Source organism: Misgurnus anguillicaudatus, chromosome 3, assembly GCF_027580225.2.
Source record: "Misgurnus anguillicaudatus chromosome 3, ASM2758022v2, whole genome shotgun sequence".
Classification (NCBI taxonomy): Eukaryota; Metazoa; Chordata; class Actinopteri; order Cypriniformes; family Cobitidae; genus Misgurnus; species Misgurnus anguillicaudatus.
In genome coordinates, this window is record NC_073339.2 from 22,820,292 (window position 1) to 22,847,886 (window position 27,595).

Here is a 27,595-nt window from a genome sequence, read left to right on the forward strand (position 1 = left end):
TACAAACTCAGTAACACAAACTAATGTGACATTAACAAAGGACTCATAATGATGTGCCACGACCCATAAAACACTAAAGCAGTTTAACTATGGTATTTTAAAAACCGTAGTAATCACGAATTTACCATGGCCCTACAGTTTAACCATGATTTTTGTAATGAAACTACAGTAATACAAATACTAATCAAAACATGGCTTTATCCTAGTAAAAGTACAGAAGTATTATTTCTACTGATCTTGTCTGCGGCAAGTGTACCGCTAATAAAATCACCGCGTTGATTAGTCTCTAACTTCTTTAACTTGAGTAAACATGTTCATTTAGTTAACTAAACGCCATTTTAATAACGCCGAATTAAAAGAAAACAATAATTTACACATACCGTAGATCCAGCCGCATGTCTCTTGTCTGATTCATCTCCACCTCAGTATGTGTCTGCGATTCAAGCTGATGACGCAACACACGCAGGCGAGTTGTATACGCCCCCAATCCATACAATAGTTTATAATTGATAATAAAAGTTTTTAGGCATATTTAAAAACTGCAGGATACCTCAACTTAACGCTACCGTACAAGTTAAAATGGTTCAGTATGTTTATTTGATCCTTTACCCGCACACTCGTTCTCTCTCACCCACACTCGGTCCCTTGAGGTGCACTACTGCCACCAACTGGACTGGAGACTTCAACCAGCTTCCGTTTCAACTGAAATGCTTTCACACAACATACTGAAATGCTTTCACACAACATACTGAAATGCTTTCACACAACATACTGAAATGCTTTCACACAACATCCTAGTAAAAGTGAAATGCTAGGCTGGCGCAGTCACGTCCCCGTCTCCCCTTTACTCCCTTGCTCGTCCGGACTTCAATAAAGCACGATGGGTATAGATTTGTGGTGTTAAGCCCACTAGTCGGGGGCGGGACTTCAGTCCTTAAAAGGGTGTCACTGCACCCATTTCCAAAACATTCGCTGTCCCGTGCATTTTTCTCATTCTCCCTAAACCAAACTGTGCAGAGTCTTTCACTAGGATGACGTTGTATCTTCAATACGTATATGTACATGTGTGTGTATGTATGTGTATATGTGTGTATGTGTGTATGTATGTGTATGTGTATGTGTATGTATATGTATATATTAGGGCTGTCAATAGATTAAAAAAATTAATCTAGATTAATCGCATGATTTCATGAGTTAACTGCGATTAATCGCAAATTAATCGCACATTTTTATCCATTCTAAATTTACCCTAATTTAACACTTTTCAGGTTTTTAATATTCTAATCATATATACATATATAGATGCTTTATGCAAATGTATGTTAACAACAGCCTGTTTACATTTTAACAGAATCACCAGCCATTGTTTTGTATATGAATTTTCCTTTCAGAAGATTTTTCTTTCTCCATTTTTGTTTGCTGCTGCATCATTTGTGACCTGTGCTGGCAAGTTGAGTCGGAATTAGCAAATTTTTAAAAAATAGTTGTTCATATTTTGACATTCTCTATTAAAACATAGAACAATGCATGATTTGTTGAAATATAACAAAATATGACAGAACTACACGTGTTTGAAGTTGAAAGAGTCAAATTACCACAAACATTTCCACATCCATACATTATATTACCACATCAATACCTTAAAATCACTGGTAAAACTAATAGATTTAGCACACACAAAGCAAAAACATCATCAATGTATGTTCAACTTTTTTTCCTTTTGTTTGATTGACATTGAGACAGACTGCTTAAAATCTAAGTGATCTAATATAATGTTACACATCAGATAGTTTTACCCAACAGTTAACCAAACATTTACTTAAAACATAACAGATTATATAGCCTAGCTGCGTGAATTCTTATCAAAACCTATATTTGTAAAACTGTAATTTTGTGTAGATGTCTATATATCCGGGTCGCGCACTCGCGCGTCTGTGTGCACGCGCTTCAGATATCAGTCAGTCAGCGTGAGGGGATCGCTTTTGAGTCTTGTCGCTCTTAATAACTCTTTAACATTAATCAGGTACCGAACTTTATCTCTCTTAATGACTATTTTAACATCAAGCAAGTCCCGCAGTCTATTTTCTAAGTCATGCATAAAAGCGAAACCAAAATGAATTGAGACGCATCTTTGTATTAGATTAAGCATTAGCCGGAGGACGGTAACGTTACACCTCTCAGACGTATAAATAAAGATCGTATCAGATGTCCAACGAGCATTTAGAGCATTGGATTTGGTAGACAATTTGCTTAATGTTCTTATTTCTATGAAAACCTTTTACTCATTTAGAGAGAGTCACATTTGTCTGCGTCACATTTCTCTGCGTCTCTGTTCATTCAACGCGTTAATTTTGACAGCCCTAGTATATATATATATATGTATATATATGTATGTGTGTGTATATGTATGTATATGTATGTGTATGTATGTGTGTATATATGTATATATATATATATATATATATATATGTATATATATGTATGTATGTGTGTATATATATATATATATATGTATATATATGTGTATGTGTATGTGTGTATGTGTATGTGTATGTGTGTGTATGTGTATGTATGTATATGTGTATATATGTATATATAGATATGTGTGGATATATATGGATATATGTTTGTGTATATGTACAGGTGTATACATATGAATGGCCCCTACGCTAATTGGGTTTTGTTTTTCTTTCTTTATGTCTCGTCCTCCTCTCCGAGGACAATGAGACAAACAGACCCAGTTCCGGTAAATGTGAAAGTCGGCACATCTCTGACCCACCGGCAGACCTTCAACGTGATGCCCAGCTGATGCATGACCAACGACCACCGGCAGAACCCGCTTAACCTCCGCCTAATCTCCTTAATCGTTTCAATATAAATATATCTCCCAAGGGTTTTTCCCTCCTATGACTTTTTTTTACTTCCCCGGCTGAGCCTGGGGTTTTTTTTCTCCTAGGGGGTTTTTCAACCCGGGGAGGCAGCCCTCTTGGGCTTAACTTAGCACCCTCTTCTTTACGTTACATTAGCAATACGCACGCTTATAATGTTGATTCATAGCCGCATCAAATTTAGCTGCTTGTGCTATCGTGTATTATGTTGTGCTATCTGTCGTTTTTCTGTGCTTTCCACTGCTTCTATTAATGTAAAGCTGCTTTGAAACAATCACCAATTGTGAAAAGCGCTATATAAATAAAATTGAATTGAATTGAATTGAACATACTGAAATGCTTTTCAGTTGTGTGTGTGAGAGCGTTTCAGTTGTGTGTGAGAGCGTTTCAATTGTGTGTGTGAAAGCATTTCAGTTGTATGTGTGAGAGCGTTTCAGTTGTGTGTGTGAAAGCGTTTCAGTTGTATGTGTGAGAGCGTTTCAGTTGTATGTGTGAGAGTGTTTCAGTTGTATGTGTGAGACCGTTATATTTTCAATTCTATGTATGAGACCATCTCAGTTGTGTGTGTGAGAGCATTTCAGTTGTGTGTGTGAGAGCATTTCAGTTGTGTGTGTGAAAGCATTTCAGTTGTGTGTGTGAGTGTAATATTTTCGGTTGTATGTGTGAGAGCGTTTCAGTTGTGTTTATAAAAGCATTTCACTTGTATGTGTGTGAGTATTTCATTATAGTATGTGAATGAATTTGGTTTCATATGTGTATGTGAGAGGAAAAGTACATGTATATGCGTATATGCATGGTAATTATGAAAAATGTCCCTAGGGGGCACCTCATACTTCACTACCCTCTAAGCCATGCCGCATGACGGCGTATGTGGCCAATAGAGCCTACTCTGCATCAGGAGAGGATCTGTTGGCCCCTCTTTCAACCATGGTACCAGCCACCGTACAGCCATCCTCTCTCGTGCCCGTAACCCACGCGCTAAGCAGAGTGGAGTGGTTGCCCTTGGTCTCGCCCTCGAGCAGCGATCCGACGTGCGGTCCCCGGTGACCGAGCTACCCGTCACACACGGGATGCTCAACAGCAACGAAAGGATAGATCATGGCATTCATCCACTGTCGCTGTGCTTAGACGCGTGGCGCGCCATTCCCAATATATCGCAGTGGATGCTAAACATTATTGAGAAAGGATACTCTCTACAGTTTAGACGCAGACCTCGTTTCAATGGCGTGAGAGCGTCAACAGTCCGGGCTCAGGATGAGTCAATATTGCATCAGGAAATCTGCAATCTCCTCGCCAAACGAGCGATAGAGTCGGTTCCGATGCAGGAAAGAGAGAGCGGTTTTTACAGCCGGTACTTTGTCGACCCCAAAAAAGATGGCGGTCTCAGACCGATCTTGGACTTAAGACTAATCAACAGAGCATTACACAAACGTGCTTTCAAAATGACTACATTGAAACAGATCCTCGCCCACATTCGGCCCAGGGACTGGTTTATTTAAGTGGACCTAAAGGATGCTTACTTTCACATTCAGATCGCCCCGCACCACAGGCGCTTTCTGAGATTTGCATTCAAGGATGCTGCATACCAATTCATGGTCCTCCCATTCGGCCTGGCTCTCGCCCCACTGAGAGCGAGAGGCATTCACATCCTGAATTATTTGGATGATTGGCTGATCTTAGCGCATTCCAGAGATGCGCTCATCAGTCACAGGGACACAGTACTTTCACACAGACAACCTCGGCCTGTGTTTGAATTTGCAAAAGAGCGCTCTAACTCTAATGCAAGTGATTGTGTTTCTAGGTGTGCGTCTCGACTCAGTCTCAATGCAGGCGTTCTTATCAGAGGAGCGCAAATGAGATCTGACATCTGCTCTGAATGTGTTCAGCCACTGGTGCACCGTGCCACTGAAACTGTTTCAGAGACTTTTAGGCTTGATGGCGGCAGCCTCCCCGGTTTGCCAACTTGGCCTGCTCTATATGCGCCTGTTACAGGTATGGTTACGATCCAGAGTTCCCAACAGGTCGTGGATATTGGGAATAGCGCGCATTACAGTTATGAACGAATGTATGCTAGCGCTGAGACCCTGGTTTGATCCCAACCTGTTTAGCAGGGGTGCTCAACTCGGGCTGGTTACGAGACGGAAAGTAGTCATGACGGACGCGTCGTTAACGGGCTGGGGAGACCTATGCGATGGCGTCCCGGCTTCGGGCTCCTGGTCAGAGACAGAGTGGTTGTGGCAAATAAACCGTCTAGAGCTCAAAGGCATCTTTTTAGCACTGCAGAGCTTTATGACGCTGATCGGGGGCCATCATGTTCTCGTCCGGACAGACAACACTACGGTGGTTTCATACATAAATCGCCAGGGGGGGGGGCTCCATGCCGCTGTTCAGACAGGCAGAAATGATACTGCTGTGGGCGGATCGTCATCTCCTTTCAATAAAAGTGACGCATGTATCAGGCAGTATGAACTGCGGAGCGGATATGCTGCCGAGGAATGGCATTCCCCAAGGGGAATGGAGATTAAACCCCCTATCTGTCGAACTGATCCAGAGTCAGTTCAGGAAAGCAGAAGTGCATCTGTTTGCGTCCAAGGAGAACATGCACTGCCTGCTGTTCTTCTCATTGACAAGCTCTCCTCTGGGCAGGGAAGCGCTGTCGTTGCCGTGGCCAAGAGTCAGCAAATATGTGTTTCCCAGTGATGGGAATAACGGCGTTATAAGTAATCGGCGTTGGTAACTGCGTTATTTTTTCAGTAACGAGTAATCAAATAAATTACTGTTTCCCGCAGTAACAGATGGCTCGGAGTCAGATCGAGGCCGTTGGGCATCTGGATCGTAGCAGCCCTAAAATTGTGACTTTAGATAACCCTTTCTCCTGATAACACAATCACCCAGACCTCTATCACATATCAAGGTTGTAAAGTGGGCGACAATTAAAACAAATGCAGTCGTAAAAGAAGGTTCAAAGGAATTCCACCAGAGAAACCTGAGAGCTGATCGAACGACAATCGCCAGAGACACAGCAGGGGGCACAGACTATATGTCTCTGATGAAACCACGTTTAAAGATTACAATGAGCTGTTTAAATGTATATATATTTAATATCCCTTTACTGCATGATCATGTATGTGTGATGTAACTGTGTGTTAACACATTAGTTAGATTTTGTTCACTGTAGCATGGTTCATATCTTAGGTATGAAATTATTATTCAACGTGATCTGAAACCCATGTCTTGTCTAGTATCAAATTAACCTACTCTTTATTTCCTAATCATTTCTATGTATCATATTACCATAAGCCGCATCAATGTCATTTAATAGCGATTTGAAGAGTTTTGGAAACAAACTTTTATCATTATGCAATTACGCAAATGTGATGTCTGAAAGAACAAAGGCTTGTTTCCCCGCGCAATCGAACACTTCACACATTGGTCATTCACCTAAAATGGGCTGGGCGTGTGAAATGTCAAAACGGCCTATCGCCCAAGCCATCATTGATCAGTTGCTCAGTCGCTCAGTTACTCAGGTAACTCGTCAACGCAGTTTGGAAACTCGCTGAGACTCACCCAGAGTCCCTTGGATTCATCATCTTTTCTCTGAGCCCTGTCTCTTTGGGACAGTCTTTCCTGGCTTTGCGCTAGTTCGGAAAACCACGCGGACCAATCCGCCCTACGAAACAACTTAACGGACTCCGACATCTTACGAACGCACCTGGATTATCTCTCTCTCGCCCTGCTCGCACCGCACGCATCAGAAACGTCACACCGCATCACAAAGAGCCAAATGCAAGTATAAACTTGTTTTACTCGCTGATGTTTAAGCTTTACCCTTTATAAAAAATTAAGGCGCTCCTTAGAGATTTTCCGATGGTTTGTGCAGATGTTAAACAATAGTGCTATTGCCAATCTTTTACTCTCTCTCTAGCTTTTTCAATGTTTTCTTTCTCATCTATGTTTTATGTTATTGTATGTGTGTATGTTTAGTTAGTCGTTACGTGTACTTTGCTTTATAGTTAATAAACCGGTTTTGCATTTTCACAATTGAATTGTTTCTGTGTTCAATGCTCATGAAATTAAAGTCACTATTTCTGCCTTTTGATCCAGCTACACGCTGCGAGTAGCACTGTATATCAGTGAGAAGGTTAATTTTAAAGGCCATGAAATTAACACTTCTTAGACGTTAATATACGATTATGGATATATGTCTTCGGTGGACGAACATATTAATTAATTTGTAAAACCTGATAAACTTGTATAGTTAATTACAGTTAATTATACATAATATTCCCTTTTGAGCTAAAATCTAAGATTCCCTTGGGAATCCCCGTAGTGTTTCGGTCGGAGGGTTATAGTGTTTCAAATAACGTTATTCCCCTCCTCCCGCATAGAATCGCTACACCGCGTTATAACACCGTTATCGTTACTGACATTAAAATGCTGCGCGTTACTAAAATCACTAAAACTGTAGTGATTTTCACCCGCGTATGCTCGCTCTCTCAGCCAAACACAGTTTTTCTCTTGTGTGTGTGTGTGTTAGAGGGGGTGGGAGAACCACATAGCTGATGATGATTGGCTTAATTTCTATCGTTAGCCAACCAGAGGCAGAGTTTACAAACAGGCACGCACACTCGCACAGTCCAGGCGAGCAGTGTAAAAAAGTCTGAGCAACTTGGTCACTTTGTCGCTAGATTTAGCAACTTTCTATCACTTTAGCGACTTTATAGTAAATCTAGCTATCTTTTCTGGCGTGGTTGGAGACTTTTGTAGATTGACATGAAAATACGCGTTGTTTTCTCTTCTCAACGAGCAGCGGTGCTGCTGCTGTGCCCCATCCTCAAAGCACTGACATGCAGCCCGGTCATCGCGCATCAATCACTCCGAAAACACCGGCGACAGGGCGATAGCAAGTACAACAAGCTCAAAGGTAGCGTTCGCAAACACGGAGTATAAAGCACTACTTTTCCATTGTTGAGGTGAAAGGCAAGAATGTTTGTGTAATGTGCAACTTATGCCCATGAATAAAACGTCTCTCTACATCTGTGCCAAGTAATTCTGATCTAATAAAGCACCTCACATCGTCACATGCTGCCACAAAATTATTAATTTCTCTTTAGTATCCATTTTAGTCATTTAACATATTTAATTTTGTAAGTGGCATTCAAGTTATTTGAAATATTAGAATTTTTTTAAGTAAAGCAGTAATTCCTTTTGCTGGTAATTAATTACTTTTATAATAATGTAACGCAATTACTAACTCAGTTACTATTTGTGAGAAGTAATTAGTAACTATAACTAATTACTTTTTTAAAGACTGCTGCCGTGAGTATTACGCACGATCAGAGAGGAAAAAGCAACAGTGACACTGATCGCCCTGTACTGGCCGAACCAGCCGTGGTTTTCAGAGCTGTTGGAACTGTCAATGGCTCCCCATGACACCCCAGCCCCGAGAAGTGGAAACTTCACGTGTGGAGTGTGTGCCGGAACCGCTGACAGCCGCGGCGGTTATATGCCCTTAAGTGGTCGGTATTCGCTGCATGGTACAAAGAGAATGAGTTTCACCCGGTGAGCTGTCCCATGTCGGCTATTCTATCCTTTCTGCAGCACAGAATAGATTCAGTAAGCATGCCCTCCACCCTTAAAGTATATGTTGCTGCTATTGCAGCTTTTCATGCTGATATTGGGGGCGCTTGATGGGCAAACATGAGCTTATAACGAAGTTCTTACAGGGTGCACGACGCCTCAGACCTTCTCGCCCACCCACCATGCTGTCTTGGGACTTGGCCTTGGTCCTGAAAGCGCTAACTCTTCCTCCATTTATGCCTATTCTAACGGTGGGTTTGAAAGAGCTTTCTCTAAGAACTGCACTTCTACTGGCTTTGGCTTCGGCTAAGCGCACAGGAGATCTGCATGCACTCTCTGTGAATGCTAAATGTTTACAGTTTGGACCAGGAGACTGTAATGTCATGCTAAAACCCAGAGCGTATGTGCCTAAATCGCTATCCACTGCATTTAGAGCGCAGGTTATTTCTATCTCTGTCGCCTTCTCGGATGACACGGCATCTACTAACACGATCGTCCAGAGTGGGCTTTGCCCGGTAAGAGCGCTAAAAGCTTATATTGATCGCTCGGCGCCGTTCTGGACAGCGGAATGCTAACTTACGAATACCTTAGCGCCGGACGCTGCATGCCCGCTGAGTATTTGAGTTATTTCTTACGAAAATACCATGTACTTGTTTTTTGGATTATTACTTGCATTCCTGACACCGGAAATCACCAGCTCACTGGATGCTGAGTCATGTAAATACTGCATGTGGATTATTTTTAAGATTCTTTTAAGCAGCTCTTTTAAGATTTTTTAATTAATTCCAAAAAGCTCATTTCATAGATTGCACAAATTCACTTCACACACATATTATTCATGTTTTAAGGGGTTTATAATTTAGCGCTGTTCCAGCAAACACGTGATTGTGTCTGGCTGAATATTTTTTCTGTTATTCGGATGAATTCGTTATTCGTTTTGAGGCCATTATCCATGCCCTTCTGAATAACGTATTCGGCTTCGGGCACATCCCTACTATGAGCTACATACAGACACATTTGATAGACATTCGTAGCGCCCAATGAACAGCTCTGGGCATTCATAAACTACACCTCAAATATGAGAAAATGAGCATGTGGTTCCCAGACCACGTCTCATTCTCTATGAGACTGGTCTGGTGTTAGCCAGGCTAGCAGTATTTGTAACTGCAACTCAGACATTGCAGGTCTTTAGTTTTAAAGCTTCTCTTATAATAGCCATGATCAAATCCTTAAAAAACTAAGGCCAAAAAAATGACAAATAAACTCTTGGTCACAGCTTAGAACTGGTTTGCTGTGCTGTCTACCATGAATACAGCGGGCCAGAAACATCAGATGCTCTCTCTTGTTTTCTGCTGGACAGAGTGAAACAGATGTGTAATTTGACTTGAACTATTGAACCGCACACAGTCAAACTGTTTATTATCAGAGGTCTGGCACACACTGGATTGTGCAATATGTGAAGGTCATTTCATTAGGCAATATTGCACAACGGTGCAGCGTCAACTGTGATGAGTTCGTGAAAAATACTAAAGAATGAGAGCTCTAAAAAGCAGGGGCTGTGTACAAGACAGTGACTTCAGCCAATCCAATCATACAGTGATAAAACAAACCATGCTTCCCATTTTCCACTAGGGCAGCCGCTCAGACTCACATATTTGGAATGAGACTGGTCTAAATCATAATTAATGATTATCACTGGAGTCTAGAGCTAGAGTTTATTGTACTCTGCTAAGCAGTCCACTGTTCACATTGAGGAGCGCTCTGTCTTGCAGCCTTTCGCACCTTTTGTATAAAAAGGATTGTTGACTGTCGACAATCATCTTGAAAAAATCTAACTTTCTAACACCAGCTCTGCAAATGTGTGAAGCTATGCAATGGTATCCAATTCATCTTAAACAGAGGGTCATGAAATAAATCTATAGCCGTTTCAGCAGTAACAACATAAACAAGTGGCTGTCGCGGTCCGCACGTAACTTCCGGTAAACTCCGCTAAGAATAAATAACAACAAAGTTCTTTAAACGTAGTTTATTTATATAACAAGCAAAAAACAGCACATAGATTACCTAGGAAACCAAAACTTTTGTTATTTTCGACGAGGCATTTGTTCAAGAGATCAGTTTAGCAACTAATCAGACCATTAAAAAAACGAAACCGGAAGGTTCGGATCCAGACGTGTATCACGTGCATCTGATGAAACCGTCTATAGACATGCTCTGAAACTCAATGGCCACATGAAACATCACAATATCGCAAAAGTTGCTTACACTGTATATTGTAAAACAATTCATCACCAGTATATTGTGAATATTGCAATCTCCCAATTCTAATGACCACCTGAAAATTAAAGTTTTGCTTGTTTCACAGCTGGAAGAGATCTGCCCACATTCCCATTAGGCCATGCGGACTCATGGGGCAGCAATAGCCCTCCCCAGCTGTCCTCAGCATTGTGGGAAAGCCTGAGCCTCTTCTACAGTGCCAGAAAAGATTCATCCCCTAAAGCATGGCGTGAGTGCCAGTAACCAAGCATGCTAACTACCGTGACCGCTAACCACCCAGAGACTGAACATCATACAAAGAGTAACCCTGCTGTAAAGAATGGAAGAGACAAGAGGAAAACTGGGTAAGATGTGATCACCGGAGATTACTCAGCTCTTTAAAAACATCAAAATGGATAATCACAACGAAGCAATGTTGTTTGTGAAAAATGAATACACATTTGTTTCTTCATTTACACTTGAGTATAAGGTTTTTCACCCTGAACGTATTAACCCTACTCTCTTAGTCTTATGATGCTTCTGCTCGTAATGAGGAGGGCAGCTGTGTTTGTTCTCCAGCAGTGCATGCTCACACAGGGCTGGGTACGGGCTGGGTTGTTTTCCCTTTTTTGCCCTCCGTGAAGTTGGAAAACTCACAGCTGTAGCTAAAGACTAAAAGATTCTGCATGTCCATGCACACCGATTTTAGACCAAAGAAAATTTTTAATGCCGCATCAACAGATCTTTCGCAGATCATTTAATTTAAACAGAGAAAACAGTGTTTTGTTTATTACTTTCTATAGAAAGTCACTGAAACTGAACACTGAAACCCCTTCAAAAAAAAAAAAAAAAACCACACAAAAAACACATTGTGCATTATGTTTGTGTATATAAATAAAATAAAAAACAATAAATAGAAGAATGAAAGGAGTGAGTTAACGATAAGGAGATGGAAAGACAGAAACAGAGAGCAGCAGCGAGGCTGAACACCACTCCCTATAGATGTGAGAGATCTTTAACCTGTAACAGATTCTACATAAAGCTCTCTCCTTTTCCTCTCACTTTTGGAGGTCAGGCCCCATCAGGAGCAGCCGTAAGGGCAGAGGTCAAAGTTCAGTCGAAGTGTTCACAGGAAATACATCCGCTACAGGCCCAGGCTAAAGCCCTTTGCAAAGCTCTGTTTAATAGCACAGACAGTCACTTGGGAGACCCGATGTTTCCTGTACTGTACAGGAACCACCCTTCAATCTTTGTAGGCTGGTGAGTCACAAAGGAGGTTTGGTTCCTTTGATTTCAATTCTCTGTGCACATATGTGTAGGTGGGTGTGATGTGTGAAGTGCACGGTTGTGTGCAAGCATTCTAGGTTTCTGTACAAAGAAGAGCTCAGTTTCACTGAATGTGAGTTTGAAGAAGAAGGTTGATTTTTGACTTTAAAGGAACAGTATGTAGGATTGTGGCCAAAACTGGTACTGCAATCACAAAACGTGTGGCTAAAACTGGTACTGCAATCACACAACTGGTGGCCAATACACAAAATGACAACATAAACATCAGTTGAGGGCTGCAACTCCACTTTTTAAATGACAATATCCTGGCCAGACCACTGTTGTGAGTGATATAAGTATTTGAAATGGAAATGATTTCTTAAAGTCTAGTGACATATCAGGGCCATTTTATGATTAATTGATATAAATTTCTTACATACTGTTTCTTTAAGTTAAATTTCCATTAACCTATTTTTGGTTTCAAAACTAGATGTAGGAAAGAAAAATAACAGATGAGCTCTCTTTATTTTGGTTGTTTCTTATAGAAAACATTATTGGGATTAAACAATGATACTTTTGGCTGAAGCCTAGTAGTTGCTCATTAAATTCTCAAACACCAACTTATCTATATGTTATTCATATAACCTTATTAGCTCTATATTAAAAAAAAAATCCCTAAGCAAATTTATGAGAAACAACCAGCAATTTATAACACACACACAATGCACAACGGAGAACTCCCTTAAGTCTCTTGAGTTATAAAAGCATAAGCTCCAAGAAATTAAATGTTCCTGTTGGGTAGGCTTAGTCATGACTGCCGATACTGATTGCTCTTTAATAAGTCTCAATAAACACAATAAGTTTCTAATCAAACCCACAACTAGATTTGCATGGCCATTGACTAAAGATTGACTAAATAAACTCAAAATGCAAAACTTTGTACACACGCCCCCTCAAACTATTAATTCAGATCATGTTTGCGCAAAGCCCACACATTCAGCCTTCAGCACCTCTGCAGATCTCTTTCTCTTACCTTTTCACCCACTTTGTGAACATAAAGGCCATCTACAGCCACAGCCCCCTAAAGGTGAACCTGACGAAGCTATATGGCTCACCGGGTCATCTGCAGGCCACAGTTAGGGGAAAGCTTGCTTATTTATTTGCCGTTTCAGGTGGAGAAATGCTTCCAAAAACACAAGACCCAGTGACCCCGAACTTCCTTCCCCTGCAACTGCAGCATGAGGCACATCCGGTGTAGACACGACAAACACTAGACTAATTGACACTTAGGAGGAACTCTCAGGTGTGGTTTCTGTTCTGCGGTGCAGAAAGTGCTGTGTATTTTTAGACACTTAAAAAATATATTTAACTTGAATAGTGCTGTGGTTTTCTTAGTGATTTCTTATTCTTTTAAAAAGCATTGAAGGTATAATTGACTTGGCTGGAAATATCGTGTCACATAGGCCTACCTACGAGGGAAACCTCTGACAGAGGAAACTGCAAAAATGCATCAATGTCAAATCAAATAAACAGATGCAGCTTTTGTTCCTTACTGTTTTAAGAACAAAGCTACTGTTCTTTTGCACAACCCATTTCAGTCCGCTATACACCATGTTGCATTTATCATAAATTATTGTTTCAAAGAGATCTGACAGTTGTTGATGCAGCTCTTACAAAAGTATGCAATAGATAAAAACAATGTGTTTTATCAATGTCAATTGTGCCCACAAGAAAATTTTAAGCATCAGATAAAATCCATGTGGCATTGATTATTGGCTACAAGAGTCGTATCTACTGTTGGTGCAGCTCTCGGTATCAGTATGAATGTCTCACAAACAAGACAAAAACAAGACACAAAACATATTTTGATTAAATAAACTTAAAAATATTTTAAAATTATGATTGTTGTAATAACTAAACTAAACTAAATAACTTAACTAAAATTAGTTAAGGTGTGCTGAGAATTCAGACCAAACTTTGTTGATGATAAAGTCAGAATAAGCTACAGATTATTACAGCATTTATGCAGATGTCACCAACCATGTCAACAGTGAAAGTTAAAAACTCCCTCTGAACAATATTTCTGCAACAGCTATTAAAGAAATACATTTGAGATATATAGTTGAGTTATGGTAGAAATTGATTTAATACATAACAAGTTAACAAAATTTGTTAACAAATAAAAAATACAGTTTTTAGGAACTCACGTTTATCATTTAAATTGTTCCTGGCAGCTGAATGACATCTGACAGGTCCACAGTCTAACAAACTACAAATGTAAAGAGTGATAAACTGCTTAATGAAGGAAAAACATGCTTGACAGTACTGTGCCTTGTTTATTAACCTGGGTAAATGAGAGCAAGGACCACTATCCTTAGAGCGTCCCTTTATCTCGCTCTTCTATAGTATCTTGTTTTCTTCTGTCGCACTTTCGGATGTTCCCCCTTCTCTCTCGTTCCACCTCCTCTGACTGTTTCTCAGGAGGAAATGAATGGATGGCTCACACTGTACCGTTTTACTCACACAGCTCGGGTCACATGACCAGAATGAATGAAGAGAGGGGGTGGACCCTTGGGCTGCCAGGCGAGAGGACAGGGAGTGTGTGTGCTATGTCTGTGTGGGTCTGTGTATGTACTGTATAAGTATGTGTGAGAACAAGTGCCAGACTTGAAAATTTTGTGGGTGTTTAACTCTGTATTTATATGTGTCGGTATAAAAACACTGCATGCAACCACTTGAAGTGTAAGCCACAAAAAACAAGATAAAAGACACAGAAAAGCATCATAGTCATGGAGAAATGGTTGGATGACTGTTTGTATACAATCCACATTGTATTACCTGCTTGTATAACAAATATTGTTTAGGAAAAAAACACTAGCCAATTAACAGAGCCCCAGTGTGTCAACGCATAGATATGCTATGCATCCTGGTCAACAATTATATATAGACTCACATCACATGTGATTGTGTGTGACCATTTTTGAATAGCTCAAAAATTTTACTTTAGTAAGATGAGGAAAATCTGCAGATCATTTTTAAATGAACCAACATTTCCACCCAGAGAAAGGAAGCCCTCCCTAGCATATGTGTGTGTGTGTGTGTGTGTTAATTGAGGAAGTCTTGGGGATGTGTGTGACTCTCCTTGGAGGCCACTCTTCAGTTGCCATAGCGACCTGTTCTCCCACCTTGTGTTGGTCCTGTGCTTTTGTGAAGGTGTGAGAGGAGGTGGAGAACTTTCTCACTCTTTCTCTATTTCTCTACGGCCTCGTGCCTCTGGCCTAATCACAGCCGTGATGATATAGAGCTATATCACACGACTCCGAGAGCGATATTGCTTTTATACAACAGTTCGACGTCACACGTTTGAAAAACGAAAACTAGAAAACAACAACGGAGTTATTTTAAAAGCCTCTTTGTTTGAGAACTACTTCTTCCGCCACGGATTTGAGGGCTGCCAGAATGACAGGTAACACTTTCGGCTGCTTTGAATCTCATAACAACTCAATGGACGGAAAAGCCGTTTCTTTATATTACCGTTTCTTGGTCACAAAGTGTAGTTTTAAGATTAGTTCAGTCGAGAATGTATATGTATTATATTTAAATCTACAGTCGATTAGTAAAGATAGCGCCTGTTTGAACGTTTGCTTAGTGAGATTCGGTACGTATGAGAACCAAAGCATGAGCGGACTTCAGTGTTCACTCGCCCCGCTGACCACCGCCCTCTCTGGGCTACATCTCTGGGCTACATCCCTGGCTCTCATGTCGGCCTTGTTTGTTTTTGGCGCGAGGTAAAAGTGAATAAAACTATACTTGTATAATGTTACTATTGCGTTCCCATTTACTCCTAACGCGATACGAGCACTCGATTATGATTAAACTTTGTTCTTGTCAGTACTATATAAAACGTTTTTTTATAAGTGTCAGAGAGATGTTTTTGCATGCTGCTTATAAATATATCAGTGGCGATATCTCATAACATGTTTTAATAGTCACGTCACGATAAAATAAATGATCAATGTCCACATTTAAAAGCTGCGCTGCTTACCTGCAGTTCCACGGTGTTTTCGCGTTCTGATAAGAGATATTGCTCCAGAAAAAAATAGTTTACATTCCTCTTTCCAAGTGTCCACACGATGTGACAAGACATTAATCCCATTAAGTTTAACGTAACATCCAAGAGCACTGATCTTTGACGGAATAATAACTTCCGATTAGGATTCACACACTGATTCACGAGCTAGTGAACTAATGAGACACACGGAGAGTGATTCAAAACAGCGCGTTTGTGTGTGTCCGTGTGTGTGGGCAGTCTTTCCATTCAGAGATGAGCCTGTTTAGAGGACCTCCATTCACTAGGTGGCGGAATGATACGAGAGGTGAAGCGGTTACTGTGGCGTTATCAGTAGAATATTGCACGCCTCTTAACCAATTAGATTCGAGAACCAGAAAGAACTGTTGTATATATATATATATATATATATATATATATATATACAGTATATATATATATATATATATATATATATATATGCCCTGCTGAAATAAACAATAGAAACATTACAGAAATTCTACTGGTTTCCATTAAAATACCAATAGGAACCATTAGCTTTTACCATTACAACTACTTCAAAATTTCTTTTTGTAGTGTGTTAGGGGATATATTCAAATTGAATGCACCAATAGAACCCAACAAATATCAACAGAGACCATTATAGTTTTATTACAATCAATAAAATTCCCTTTTCCCTTTGTTAAAGTTACTGCATGCTTGGACTGTTGCTTGCTCGTAGCAGTGCTTTGAATTGATTTCAAAGGGCTTGTGTTAACTAAACCCCATAATATCAAGAAAGACACGAGAAGCAACTTTTAATTATTTTGCATGATTACACAGAGCTTCTGCAGAAGCTGGGTTGGTGGTGTCACGGTATGTAAACACCGAATAATAAAAACAAAAGGAGAACCCAAACGCAGACTCAATATACAAAAATAAACTATGATTTATTTAATATAAAACAGAAACACCCACGTGGGGATAAAAAAATGATAAACAAAAGACTGTGGTAAGACACAAACTAAACAGGAACAGAACAGGAACTTGAAAACAGAGCACACGGGAAACGAGGAAACTCTGACATACAACATTCGACAACGCACGCGCACAACACAGAGGACGCGAGGGCATTATAAAGACAGCACATCAATGGGGAACAGGTGAACATAATTAATCACGTAAGATACGAGTACATAAGGGAGTAGGGTAAAAGTGACAAGACACTGGGAACACGTGTCACACATACATGATGTGAAAACACACGTGTTCCCACGTAAACAATGCTGCCATGGCCTTGCCCTCAGAAATCAGACCTGAATCAAACCCCAAGGTCTGGCAAGCCCATGACAGCCACAAGACACTGGGAACACGTGGAAGCCACACATACCATATGACTCCACATGTTCCCACACAGAACATAGTACTGTCATGGACTTGCAAAATGAACTCAGACCTTAATTTAATACAAAAGGTCTGACAAGCCCATGACAGTACCCCCTTCTCTAAAGGCGGATTCCAGACGACAAATAAACAAACACATCAAACACGAGGAACTAGAGACTGTACAATAGACAACACCCAAGAAACAACAACAACAAACATTAATGGTAAACAAACATAAGTCACAAGGGGGTTGGGATGATTCAACGTGTCTCCGGCTGCACCGGCGTGTGACGTGTCTCCGGCTGCACCGGCGTGTGACGTGTCCCCGGCTGCACCGGCGTGTGACGTGTCCCCGGCTGCACCGGCGTGTGACGTGTCCCCGGCTGCACCGGCGTGTGACGTGTCCCCGGCTGCACCGGCGGGTGACGAGTCTCCGGCTGCACCGGCGGGTGACGAGTCTCCGGCTGCACCGGCGGGTGACGAGTCTCCGGCTGCGCCGGTTCCGAAGCCCTCTTCGTCCTCTTCTTCCTCCATCTAGAGGCAGGGAGAGCAGGATGGGAACCGGACGCAGAAATGGTCTCCGGCGCCGGGGAGACGGGAGTCGATCTCTCCAGCCTGATCGCCCCGGTCATAATGCCTCTCGGGCTGGACGGAGTCTAGCGGAATCCGGCAGGCTCAGTTGGTCTCTCTGGATGTTGCCGAAGCGCGAGACAGTCCACCAACTCCCAGTAGGGCAGTCTTAACAAATTCCCTCTCTCTTGAATTGGTGGAGGATTCCTCATGCCAGCCACCAGGTAGGCGCTGGCCAGAAACTCCGGGTAACTCCCCCTACTCTTCTCCACCGCCAAGGCATAGTCTCTGAGGGGGAGTTCCCTCTGTGGTGGGAAGGGGCTACCCCCGGAGAGCGTCTGGTCCGAAATGGAGGACCACCACTCCGGGTCTGATGCACATTGCATACTGGTGTCCGCTGGGTTCAGTTCTGGCGCGTGCGTACAGTTTCCTTAAAACCTACCTTTCTGTAGCCTAGTCTGCTCTGATTGGTCATTCTCTGATTGGTTGTTCTGCATGTCCTGTATGTGTAAATAAACGCTCACCAAGTCTAAAAAACCTTTGCTGTCATGAGGTATGACAGATAGTATAATAATATACTTTTTTAGTTTTCCTTTTGATGCTTATTTTATGTATAGAAATTGGAATGTTGTGACACTGTCACACCCACATCTAAATTGTTATGTAGTATTATATATAAAGAGTTTGGTTCCAAAACAAGATAACTCAGTTTTTAATTTTTTGGTCAAAACATGTTTATTATCATGTTATCATGTTTTTATTGTGTTTTATTGTGCTACTTAGCTGTATTTTTTTTAGTTTTGAAGGCTTAAATCAAAAACAAACCAACTGCAGTTTGATTGATATTAAAGTTATCTTGTTTATCTCGTTTAAAAGTATCTTTACTTTTATTTAGATTTTGCCTATCTTTATCACTGTGTAAATAGTTTACATTTACATCACTTTTAATTATCTCTGTGTATGTTTTATTTAAATCAACATGCCTTGTCATTTGTTCTGTGTGTTACCTTAAAAGCCTATTATGTGATGATGATACCAGTTAATTTTATTATAAAGTAAAATTGTCTTGATAGTAATTTTCTTTTTTCTTATTAGGTTGTAGAATTCAACACATTCCAGTGCCTCCAACCTGCATGATTCACCATCCAGACTTTAAAGCCAACTGCCTCAATCCATATATCCTGTAGAACATAAATCACTAAATCACACCTTTAAACTAATTTTATTAATTGGACTCCATTTTGCCAGCTTCTGACACAAATTAGCTTTCATTAAAGTAATTCGTTTATGGGTTTACTTACATTTTCCCCCAGCACTGTGAATGTTTAATGGTTGTTTTCAAAAAAGACACAAGAAACTAGAATTAGTTGAACTAGAACTAACGCGACATACTGATAAAATTACAGTAAATTAGACATTCATAACGCTCGGGAGAAAATAAACACATAACTTCCTAATTATACAGGTTGTGTTTCAGAGACGTTTGTTGGTCCAAATAAAGTGGGTAGGCTAGCTGGGAACTAAAGTGCACCTATTTCATTGCTAAAAAACAATGCTATTTTGTGTATTTGGTATAATACAATGTGTTTGCGTGATTTACGTTTAAAAACACATTATTTTCCACATACAGTACATTTTTGTAGCTCTAGATTTCACTCTCTTCCTGAAACGCATGGATTTAAAAAGCTCCGTGTCCCAACTAATGTGTACGTTGTGATTGGCTTGAATACCTCTGACATCAGTCAAAAATGGCTAATTTTTATTTACCTTAAATAGTTGTTATGTTCTGAACATTTTAATACATCATGTGACAGAATGTAACTCTTTTCTTTGAAAAAAATATTACTTTTGTATGAAGTCACTGAAATTGTTCAACTTGTTTAAACTCTAAAGATGAAAAAGTTGTATGTTTGTATTTTCTTGGTGTTTGATGCTAGTGTTTTTAATCTCACTTTGTTCTGAGTGACAGTGTGTGTTATTACAGTAAGGGCTGTGCATAGTGTTTGGCTACACTAAGCTTGTTTTGAGCCATGTGTTAAGAGTTGTGTTGCTTGGAATGAGTTCCCTTTCAGTTGGTCACTACGACGTCACGTCGTGACCGACAAATTGGGAACTCACTTAGAGAGACCAATCTACTTCGAGTACTACTAAAACGCCAATGAACTTGGCATTGAGGTATTTGCATAATGCTGCCGCCGCCCCGCCAGGTGCGTATATAAGCAGCAGGTGCAAATATGGAAATTAGCTATTTTCGCTTCGAAAGCCGGCAGATCTACTGCTATCGAGAAGCTCTCTTACCTGCTCAGGAAGATGCTGCTGGCTCGTAGTTGATTGAGGATTCCAGCCTTTGCAGTGGAAGCTCTCGGATCTTCACCTCAGTTTGAACTTGAGTCTGAATGTGTGCGTTGCCTCTTCCTGCGCGCTTCATCAATTCAGCACAGCTAAGAGTGTTTTTCCTTTAAAAAGAGCAGCACGGGTGGAATTTGTGTCTTTTTAAAGACAACCATTCTCTCGTGTCACGGCGGGGTGCGTCTTTTTAAGACGTCATTTCGTCCGTGCAGTTCCGGATGCGGCAAATGTATGGGTTCAAAGATGGTCACAATCTCCGTCTCTCGTGTTGGCCATTCAGCACGCTGAGATTGTGTTTGTGGAGGGTTCATGTTTTTACAGCGAGAGCATGCCCTCGCGGATATGCGGAGACGAGTTACGTTCCTCCGGGAACGCCCCGCCCCTTCGGTTGCGGAGCTCGGTTAAAGGTGCCATGGGAAAATTTTGGGAAATTTTTTTTTCTGCATCACAGTACTGAATCGGTCAGCAGGAATGTCCTCTGGCTCTCAGTGCTGATCCGCAGCAGCGGTTCCAATGGAGACTGGTTGGCTCGTGTTCTACGAGACTGCCGGTATCTGTTGGTCCCCCCCATACATGTCTCTGCATTGGAGGTGGGCCGTCTGTCTCTGAGGCTGACTCGGATCCGCTTCCCCCTTCGGGCTGGGTTGCACACCCCGAGTTTTATCCTGAGATGACGGCCATGCTCCCTCAGGCGGCGGTGACAGTAGTGTGGAGTAGACCCAATCTACCCCACCCGATCTGTCCTGCCCTTTACGGTTGGTACACAGAGCTGCTTGTGCTTCTTAACACTCACCTCCAGTACCTTCCTTCCCCGAGGCGCATGATAAGCCGGCTGGGTCATCGAGAACGGTTGGCTCGTGTTCTACGAGACCGCCGGTATCTGTTGACCCCTTCAGCCCTCACCCCTCACCCCTGTGGTGTATTGGAGGCCACAGAAACTCCAGTTGCTTGTAGTGACATCAGTGGAGTATCTGCCAGACTAGACATCAACTGCTGGGTTCTAACATGAACTGAAGAGGCTGGTGAGATGGCCATTTTGTGAAGTGGCTCGGGTGTGGCGGCAGCCATCTTGTGAGGTGGCTCGGGTGTGGCGGCAGCCATCTTGTGAGGTGGCTCATGTGTGGCGGCAGCCATCTTGTGAGGTGGCTCGAGTGTGGCGGCAGCCATCTTGTGAGGTTGATCAGCTGTGGTGGCAGCCATCTTTTTAGGTGGCTCTGTAGCTTGTTAAAAAGATCCTTCAAATCTGCATCATTATAATCCAGGCCCCGAGACGAAGTCCAAAATGACTGAGCCAGACAACCGACCATCCGGCCATGCTGATGAAGGGCCCTTAAATTACTGACTATTCCCCTCCTCTCCTTCTCAGTGGAGGGGGGACTGATACGAATACCCAATCCGCTGGATCTATGCATGATGGAGTCCTTCCTTCACGACACGCACACACATAAATGTAGATCCAAGTGCAGTTTATTAAGGGTAATAAAAAATCGTATATCCAGCCAGGCAAAAGGTCAAAATTCATATAAACAGGACAAAACATGAAACGAACAAGAACAAGATACAAAGAGGCAGTGTAACATAAAACAAGGACTTCATAACATTAACTGAACAGACAGGGTTTAAATACACAAACACTAACAAGGTGAGTGGGAAAAGCTGAGTGCAATTATCATTGATTACAGATAGGATGATGGGAAATGCAGTTCTAGGTGAATAAGACAGTTTGGGGAAGAGGCCTCTAGTGGCCACCCGGGGGACAGCAATCAGACATCGTGATAAGCAGTTCATATGGGCCAAACTCTAGTTCATTTTTCATCGCTTGAACACAGTTTTCAAAACTCTACACACGTATCCCATGACTTTAACCACAACCTGCACAACACTTTGGATTTACAGCACTTTGTTCAAATGCTAACACACTGCTGTTAAAACTGTGAACCACACATTCAAAAAGAAATTGATTTCAGCTTTGTGCCTTATAGAGGAGTTTTTCTCTGCCTAGAGGTGGAAAGTGTTTGATCACCACCAGTGTTGGGCAAGTTACTTCAAGTTACTTATATAATATACATAATATATTACATATTAATGTAATTTGAAAGCAGTGGCGGAGCCAGAGGGGTGTTCAGGGTGGCACTGGACACCCTTGACATGTCACTGGCCACCCCGTGTGCCACCCCAAATTTAATGCGCTACTTTCACTTAATCACTATGTTTATTTTAGACGTGCGGCAGCGCAGCACATTGTTAAAACAAACATTATGAATATTAACCCTCCCTGCGGTCGCGGCGCAAACTCTTTATTTTTCAATCACTGCGCAAAGAGACTTGGATTACTCTGCTGATTTTGGACATACAGATATGATTTATAGGCTACATCATTTAAAACGTTCAAGTGTCATTTTTTGTGTGTCTATAAAACTGAATGTTGTGCTTTTCCCAAAATTAAAGGGACACAAGGCAGCATTTTTATGTTAATAAATCATCTTCGTAAGTCGGTATATGGTTAAATGACTCATTACATGACGAATGAAGACTCTCTCGCCCGCCCCTACCGTCTGTAGGAAGAATACCCCACTTGCAAGTTCGCTGTATCCGACCCGGTGTCCTTCAGTCTCGTAAAGTCTCAGATATAGAAAGCATTTACTCCCAGACACTAGGGGGAGCTAGTCGAGAAATAATACTCAGACTTGCCTTGTGTCCCTTTAAGAAAATATACATAATGCGCGTTCTGTTATCTCTCCATCAGTGACGTCTTTTCAAAAACGCGTCAGAAAAATTACTGTAACTTAACGAATACTTTTTATACCATCAGAAGATAAATGTCATGTCTACATAATGCTTGGAATCTTTAAAATGATGTAAGAGAAGTCGTACATTTTGCTAATACCACATGATTTATTTTCACCGTATATGCTGGAAGTGTGGTAATTGTCTTGTGGGTTGAATCTAAATTGCCAATTCTTTTTACAACAAAACCCAGCACCATGTTTTCATTCTTGACGTGATCTTTATAGGCTACTGTATGATTGTTAATTCGACTGGATTACCACATTGAACTTGAAAGGGCGACGCGCATATCCGATAGTGCGCGTGCACAGCCAGAGCTTAAACGACTTCATATTCGCGTCTTTTTGGCTTAAACGGACAAATGCTCATATGTCAAAATAGCTGTCTTGGTGATTTTCATACTAAACATTTGGTTACTGTACGTCTTAAACGAATAAACATTTTATTGCATTCGGTCTTAGCCTAACCTGTTGAAGTCTCTCTTTCATTAAAGTTAATTAAATATCAAAAGAAAAAAGAAAACTTTTGCATCTTCTATATCTTCGTAAATTAAGATTAATCGAAACATCCTTTGTGTTGAGCTCTGCTGTTTGAAGTAAGTTTAAGGTTTATCATGGAGTTTAGATTTCCTGATCTTTTGCTTCATTAAAGGGATAGTTTACAAAATGAAAATTCTGTCATCATTTTACATCTTTATGTTGTTCTAAACCTGTACGAATTTCTTTTTTCTGATGAACACAAAAGAAGATATTTTGATGGTATGCACACAGCTGTTAACCATTGACTTCCATAGTAGGAATAAAAACAACATAATGGAATTCAATGAATTGTGTGCTTACCATCATTTATCAAAATATCTTCTTTTGTGTTTATTAAAATAAAATACAGGTTTAGAACAAAATAAGGGTAAGTAAATGATGACAGGATTTTCATTTTTGGGTGAATCCCTTTAACAGATAAATCAGATGTAAGAAATACAGTAGAAAGATTTAAAATTCACCCTTATTATGTTTACATCTAATGCGATCAAAAGATTAATTTATGCTTTCTTGATACATGGTTACATGTCATTTTCTTTTATGGACTATGGACCCCCTAAAGTAGCTTTGGCCACCCCCTGGCCACCCCATTAAAAAATTTTTTATTTCCGCCACTGTTTGAAAGTAATTGGTTACATTACAATATTACTCTGAACTGTAATGAGTTACACTAATTTTTACACTAAGTTATGTGTTGGCCCTCAAGCTTTGAATAGGCATAGTGAAGACTTATGGCAAAATACAGTAACAATCACTTTCAGATTCATAAACAGGGGCGGAGCCAGACATTGTAGACATTGGGCGCTTAGCCCAAATCTAGGGGTTTCAAAGAATGGTCCCCTGCTAATATTTTTTCTCCATTTACGGCAGCTTTATAAAGTAATTTTTTTTAAAATCTTATTACTGTTTTTTTAATCCTATCTCATCCAATTTTTAGATAAGAGAAGTTAAAGTGTGATTGTCAAAATTTGTTATGTTACAGTTTCGAAATGACTATACAGAGAACACAGCAAGGTTCTCTGTATTGTCATTTTGAAACTGTAACATAACAAATTTTGACAATCACACTTTAACTTCTCTTATCCAAAAATAGGGAAAATATGTTTGCTGTAGGCTAATCCAGTAACTATAGACCTTTTGCGAGGCGACGTCACAGTAACGTCACGCGTGCAATGTGGTGGCAGAAAAACAGTGGAAATGAATGAGACACGAGTGAAACTAACAATATAACTCACTAGAAAAGGTCTTGTTGTGCTGTTGAGTGCAGAATAGGAATGCCAAAATAGATGACCTTCATTTATACCGTCGTCGAAGACACCATTTGAAGATAAACGTAGGTGTTTATGGTTGCAATAAGCCCTCAACCGGACAGACTGGAGTGATGACATCATCTGAAAATCTTTTACAGTTTTTTTTCGATTGCTAAACAACAGTGGGCACAACTGGAGTCACATGTGCAAAACTCTAACTACAGTCTGCACAGCAGCAGTTCATGTGGACCAAACTCTAGTTCGTTTTTCATTGGTTAAACATAGTTTTCAAAATTCTACCCACTTATCCCATGACTTTAACCACAACCTGCACAACACTGTGGATTTACAGCACTTTGTTCAAATGCTAACACACTGCTGTCAAAACTGTGAACCACACATTCAAAACAGAATTGATTTCAGACTTGTGCCTTTCAAACACTGCTAACTGCAATTTCATATAAATATAAATTCCAATGTCATATATATATTTCATATATATATAATATTACTTTTTACATAAATATGATAGGTAGAACTCAGAAAGACTAATTTTGGAAATGGAACAAGGAAGACGGGTTCATGGAGGGAGAAGGGTGGCAGGTAGTGGCCTGATGCTAGAGAGAGGCAGGATTAGCTCCTCAATTATTTGTTTGAATTACAATATGTACTTTTAGTTTCTACCTTTTTTCTCATTACTATAATTACATAAATTACTACAGACTACTGAAGCAAACTGCAAATTTTCATTTACCTTAAAGAATTGTTCTGGTCTAAATATTTCAAGAAATCATGATAAATCAATAAATAAATAAATCATGAAGAAAATATTACTTTGTATGAAGTCCCTGAAATTGTTCAAACTGTAAAGATAAAAAGTTAGTAATTTCTGTATTGGTGTTTGATTTTAGTGTTTTTCATCTCAGTGTGTTCTGAGTGACAGTGTGTGTTATTGTAGTGAGGGTTGTGCATAGTGTTTGGCTGCACTGAGCTGTTTTGAGCCATGTGTTAAGAGTTGTGTTGCTTGAAATGAGAGTTTTGCAGGTGATGTGAACAGTTTAGCTCAGGTGACTTTTGGTATTGCAGATTGTAGTTAGAGTTTTTCACATGTAGCTCCAGTTGTGGCCACTGTCGTTTAGCAGTCGAAAAAAACTGTAATAATTTGAATAGGAAATAATTAGAGAAGATATCCGGTGTTCTGTCGAGGTCTGTTCCCTCTATGTGTCTCTTGTAGCATTTTTATCACGTTACGTTTATAATTTAGTTAGAAAGTTTAAAGATTTGAATGAGTTCATAATATCAGTAATATTACCATTTATTAAAGTTTTCATATTTTTTTCGTTTTCTATTACTTCTTTTTACCTTATATCTTAGCCTATGTCTTCTTCCTGTTTGTTCTAAATTATGATAAATATATAAACATAGCACACACGATGTAAAGTGTTAATAATATATAAACAGGCCTATACAAATTAATTTGTATGTAAACATAATAGTTTTAGAACAAACACGTAGGCTAAAAATATAAGGAAGAAATTGAAAACAGGAAATGATGAAATATTTAATAAATGATATTATACAGAATACATGATAGTATCGCTCTTATAAGTACTTCAGCGATTCATACTGTAAAAATAATTGATTTACCAATTAAGAACAATACATATACATTACATACATGCACACATATCAGTAGCCAAGCCATTTAAACGTTTAATTTATTTAAAAAATAAACATTACTTGGTGAAAACGCTATAAGAAACATTTCACAAAGAGAAATATAGGGGAAACAGACTTCTACAGAACACCGGATCCATAAAAATCACAGTTTAACGCTAAAACACTTCACAACCCTATTGCGGAGCTGTCACATAAGGATATTTTAATGTAAGAGATTGAGCATTCACATTTTTTAACTGTCTATCAATGTATTTATGAGGTGAAATCATTGTGAATTTCAGAGAAATGCATAAAGACAAAACATAAGCTGCCGCCTTACTTCTGACATCTTAAAAAAATAAATAGTATATCTATCTATAAAAAAGGGATATGTGCAATGAGCAAGTTTTTTTGCAAAGTTTTAAATCACTGTGATTACAGTTTTTTACGATTGCTATGACACTTTTTTCAATACTTTTAACAAATTTTCTAAACTCTTAATGCACCAACACACCTACAACACACAACTGGCCAAACAGTTAATTTTATCCTCAAAATCACACATTGTAAACTAAACTTTCACACTGTTTACAAAAACACTGTAAACATGTTTCAGAATCAACTAGTTATACCAGATCACCAACACATGTTCTCTTCCAACAGAAACATTTAGTCAATAATAACACAATGTCATGAAAAACACAAACATAAGATGGAAAAACAAAAACTGCATAAGTTTATGTGTAAGTCCTTATACAATAGACAGTAGATTGTATTGATTATAGACTGAGTTTTGCACTGCAGTTTCTTTTGAAAACTTGGTTATATTTTTGTTTAGTTGGGTTTAGTAAATGCGTGCATTATGTTTGTTTTGCTGCAGCAATTCAAGACAAAAATTAATCATTCAGCTTAGAGTACGGTTTATGAAAAAAAGTAGAATTGTTGCAGTAAAGACTTTACAGTATTTACAACAGGACATTACTGCAAGATAACAAACATATTCAATATTACTTCCTT

The 27,595-nt window shown here is 40.0% G+C and overlaps 1 protein-coding gene across 4 annotated transcripts in view; it reads right to left on the bottom strand.

Moving 5' to 3' along the window:
* The window catches only part of klf12a (Kruppel like factor 12a), a 209,246-nt gene extending 194,785 nt beyond the window's left edge, over window positions 1-14,461 (bottom strand). For 2 of the 4 annotated variants that reach the window (XM_055205169.2, XM_055205167.2), the window contains exon 1: window positions 14,322-14,461. The gene's annotated coding sequence lies outside the window, so the exon portion shown is untranslated. The remainder of the gene's footprint in view (window positions 1-14,321) is intronic. The other 2 variants (XM_055205168.2, XM_055205166.2) reach the window with 1 other exon arrangement.
* Between the last annotated feature and the right edge of the window lie 13,134 nt (window positions 14,462-27,595).